Raw genomic sequence first — 5,414 nt, 5'->3', positions numbered from 1 at the left:
GCATATTCATTGGATATGCACATAACAGTAGTGCTTATCGGTTTCTCGTGTATGAATCTAAAATCCAAGATATACATAGAAACACGATAATGGAGTCGAGAAACGCTTCATTATTTGAACATGTGTTTCCATGCAGGTCCGAAGAAGAGGCAAGTTCTTTTAAACGGACGTATAAGACTATGACTGAACATAGTCAGGACCAAGAACTAGAAGAGGAGGTTGAGGTTGAACCTAGACGTAGCAAAAGAGAAAGGACAGAAAAATCTTATGGTCCAGATTTTCTGACCTATATGCTAGAAAGTGAACCTCAAAACTATCAAGAGGCTGTGAACTCCTCAGAAGGACCTCAATGGAAAGAGGCCATTAAAAGTGAAATAGATTCTATCCTGCAAAATCATACATGGGAGCTAGTGGATCTTCCACCAGGAAGTAACCCACTAGGCTACAAGTGGATTTTCAAACGAAAAATGAAAGCAGATGGAATTATTGAAAAGTATAAGGCCAGGTTGGTAATAAAAGGTTACCGACAACGGGAAGGCTTTGATTACTTTGATACATATTCTCCAATAACGAGAATAACATCCATTAGAACGATACTTGCGATTGCTGCTTTGCAAAATCTTGAAGTACATCAAATGGATGTTAAGACTGCCTTTTTGAACGGAGACTTAGATGAAGAAATCTATATGGAACAACCCAAAGGGTTTTTGTCTCCAGGGTAGGAAAAGAAAGTGTGTAAATTGGTGAAGTCATTGCATGGCTTGAAACAAGCACCAAAACAATGACATGAGAAATTTGACAGTGTTATGATGGAGAGTGGATTTAAGATCAACGAGTGTGACAAATGTGTTTACGTCAAAGACACTAAAGACGGATATGTCATCTTATGTCTTTACGTTGACGACATGCTTATTGTTGGCAGTGACAATAAGATGATTGAATCCACTAAAAATATGTTAAACTCGATGTTTGACATGAAAGATATGTGTTTAGCTGATGTTATACTTAGAGTGAAAATCTCAAGAACATCAAATGGGCTTGTTCTAAGTCAGTCATATTATGTGGACAAAATTTTAGGAAAATTCCATAAGGATGATACTGGCTTGGCTAGAGCACCAATAGATACTAGTCAACATCTGTCTAAAAACAGAGGAGAAAGTATCTCTCAAGTAGAATACTCGAGAGTTATCGGAAGTCTAATGTACTTAATGAGCTGTACTAGACTAGACATAGCCTACATAGTCAGTAAACTGAGTAGGTACAAGAGTAATCCAGGAGCTGATCACTGGAAAGGAATAGTAAGAGTACTAAGGTACTTAAGATATACTCGTAATTTGGACTGCACTATAGCAGATATCCAACGGTCATTGAAGAATATAGTGATGTTAATTGGATATCCGACATAAAAGACTCAAAGTCCACAAGTGGATTTGTGTTCACTTTAGCAGGTGCAGTTATATCATGGAAATCTTCTAAACAAATAGTGATAACTAGATCCACTATGGAATCTGAGTTTATAGCTCTAGATAAAAGTGGTGAAGAGGCTGAGCGGCTACGCAACTTCTTAGAGGATATTTCAAGATGGTCAAAGCCTGTGCCAACAATTTGCATATATTGTGATAGTCAATCGGCAATTGGAAGGGCACAGAACAACATGTATAATGGTAAGTCTAGACATATACGTCGTAGACATAATACCATTAGGCAACTACTCTCAACTGGAGTTATCACTATTGACTATGTAAAGTCAAAGGATAACATTGTGGATCCGCTAATCAAATGGTTAAATAGAGAGTTAGTTGAGAAATCATTGAGAGGAATGGGACTTAAGCCTTTGAATGGATAAGTTAATACAAACGAAAACCCAACCTAGTTGACTGGAGATCCCAAGATCTAGGTTCAAAGGGACAACCTAATTGTAAAGACTTGATAGAATTACTGTGGGGGATATTACCTCCTGTCCATTCCCGTGATGCGACATTGACGCCCGTAAAGATGGAGGATAAGCAATAGGTTTTTAATGATTCTTATGCGTCGAAAATCGAGCCAAGTAATGCGGGTTACTTGTAATAAGAAATCATCTATGTGAGAGAGAAGTGGGGCCGCTTCTAAGGGAATTGTGTAGGGCGCAATTCTTGTGAACTCTCACAGAACCAAGCGTATGTTCATGGCCAAAACGAACATAATAATGAGAACTGAAATGTGTTAGGAAGAATCCTGTGTGAAGTGTATCATCATTTACATAAACGCTTGAACAGTTCAAGGACATCGCGTCTACTGGTCAGCCAGTGAAGTAAATATGCTTTCACAAGTAAAGGTTCAAAGGGTAACACCTACCTATCGTATGCAGGTTTCAACTATTGAACTATATCACCAAGTCGTCATGTGTCACATTCACAAGTTGTCATGTGTCACATTCATAAGTCGTCATGTGTCACATGCATGAATCGCTCTCAATTTTCATTCATGTGGGGAATTGTTGAAAAAATTGGCCGACTTTGGCATGAGTTTTGAGTGGGACCCGGTTGTTTAATTTGGAAGATGAAAGTTTATTTGTGATCTCCTCCATGAGTACATCGAAATCATATACTTACTTGCCAAAGTTGATGCTCGGGTGAATGAGAAATTAAGGCTCAAAGTGTGCCACTCAAAAGGGAGTTTATGTGGGAAAAATGAATTTGTCCCACATAGGAAAAAGATGAGGAACTCCAAAAGTCATTTTCATTAATGGTAGCCTAGCCTATAAATAGTGGCTCATTTTCCTCATTTCAACACACAAAAAAAAGGCAAAAGCTTTCAAGTTTACAATACACTAGAAATTCATTTGCATAGAGTTCTCTCTTGGTGGTGGTCGTTTCCATAGAGTTCTCTCTTGGTGGTGGTGTAGTTCAGGTACTAGTTTAGTTCGCCGAAGTGATTTCTGCGGTGCTCGAAAGTTACTGGTTTTATAGTTGTAACCTGGGAAACCGACGCTCGTTTTAAACCTCAAGCACAAACGGTGAGGGGGCGAATCTGTTTTAAGGAAACTGTGTGTAACACAGGCCTCGGGTTAAAATTCTATGTTTCAATTGTTTAATTCATGTAATATTTCGTATTAAATTTACAGTCCATGCTTCATGAATTTATGATATATTGTTCGTATACTTCATGAATTTTAAATTCTATTGGAACAAAAGTTATTTGTTGGAAATAAAACTTTCAATGATCTGGTGAAAATTCGATATACGGTTGTTTGAATTTTGTTGATTTGCATAGTTGAAAATTGAAAGGTTTTGTCAAAAAGACCTAAACTGTCTAAAAAGAGTTTGGGATTTAAGCAGTCCGGTTGTGACCCCTCTCCTCATCTAAAAGTCTTTTAATTGCGCATTATTCAAATTGACGAGACGAAGGACAACATTTTTCGATTTTATCCACATACACTGAATTTCCTACAAAAACTTCACCGTATACTAGGGACCCTTGGGAATTTAAGATAAACTCAACCATTGAGGTCTCAAGTTCCATTACCAGAAAGCATCAGGGAAGCTCTGTTCTCAGAAAACCAATATTACCACAACCTTCTTATTTTTGCCGGTAAAATCCACGCTATATTGACAAGAGAAAGCAGTCCGAAAATGTAATGACCAACACGTTTACCCTGATAACCAGAGAATAACATGTTTCAGTAATTGCGTAGTTTCTCGTCGTGGTTGAAATTTGTTAGTCGTGAAATTTAAATATGATGGATGAAATTATGGTAATCCTCTAAATGTTGTCAGCATATTAAAATTCGGATTGAAAGTAATGTTTTGAGCATACCATATGCAAAATTTTTGTTTGGGCGCCATTGTGTACAAATTTTGATAAGAAATCCAGTCGTTCCACAATCATGTGGATTCAACTGTTGTAGCCATTATTGACTGCTTTTAACAAATCAATTAGACTGAAGAAAATATCATTGTGCCCCTTAATTTTTTCATTCAATCTATTTAAGCGAGGCATTTTTGGCATTTCAAAATAGAAAAATACGCTGCTTTTTAGTTTGTCAAGATGGAGCTGGGTCCTCTTCACTGTTCATAACAGTCGGATTTTGTATTAAAATTTGGAAAGAATGATGCCCCAAACAGGCGCATATATTTTTGCAAAGTCACTTCTTGCTTGAAGAACGAACTATGATTTACATGCAACATACATAAAAACTAATTTAAGGCCAAATGCCAGAAATTTATTCCTGTTGGGAAAACACCTCCCAATGAATGCCCAAAGATCAAACTAAGTTGGCAAAGTGAAAATTTCCAATACACTTGAAGAACAAGAAAATGAGGAAGAAATGATTTCAATGAATATATGAAGATCAATGTGTTTGGATTACTTGAACAAGCCTCAAGTTAATCCACAAGAAAGAAAATAACTTAGAATTTATACCAAAGATGAATAACCTTCTATCTTGTAAAATTCTCACCAAAGTTTTCTCTCTAGGTCTTGTCTTGAATGAAAGAGGGAAAAATGGCAACATATATATACATGCCGGGGTTTTTAGGCGCCCAAGAGTGGCGCCTAGGCGCCATGATGTTGTTTGGAAACAGCCTTCGGGGCGCCTAGGCACCATGGAAGTGGCGCCCAGGCGCCCACTCCTGGCACCTAGGCGCCCGGAAGAACCAGCAGAACAGCCCCCCCTTCCTCTCTTCTCTTGCTCAGCTTCCTCTCTTCTCTTGTTCTCACAATTCTCCACCTCGTACATCATTTGATAGACCTCAAATTTTGGACGAACACAAGAAGAAGTAGCAAGCACCAACTCGGCTGCATCATTCAAACCATGATTGCCTACATACCCAAAACTCGGGATCAAGCCTCCGTAGTTCACCTCCACCTTCATATACTCTCCACCTCATTTCAACCTCGCCCCGAAGGGCCATGCCCTCTCGAGCATATCAACACGGACTAATGTGAAGCAAGTCCAAGCAATGTTGAAACTTGCTACCCGTCACCACTTTGGTTAACATGTCAGCTGGGTTTTCATTTGTGTGCACCTTCGAGAGTGAAATATCACCTTCCTTTATAACATCACGCACAAAATGATACCTGACGTCAATATGCTTGGTTCGAGCATGATGAACCTGATTCTTAGCCAAGTGAATCGCACTCTGGCTATCACACCACAAATCCACACAATCCTGCTCAATCCCCAAATCATCTAGAAGACCCCATAGCCACAATGCTTCCTTCCCTCCCTCTGCCATGGCCATATACTCGGCCTCTGTAGTGGAAAGAGCAACTGTAGCCTGTAACATCGATCGCCAACTAACTGGGGCACCATGTATGCAAAACACATATCCAGTAGTAGATCGTCGTCTATCTAGATCACCTGCATAATCCGAGTCCACAAACCCACTTATATGACATGCATCTCCACCAAAACATAGACCCGTATCCGC

The sequence above is a fragment of the Olea europaea genome, chromosome 12 (genome assembly GCF_002742605.1).
Source record: "Olea europaea var. sylvestris chromosome 12, O_europaea_v1, whole genome shotgun sequence".
Taxonomy (NCBI): Eukaryota; Viridiplantae; Streptophyta; class Magnoliopsida; order Lamiales; family Oleaceae; genus Olea; species Olea europaea.
This window is presented reverse-complemented; position numbering follows the sequence as displayed.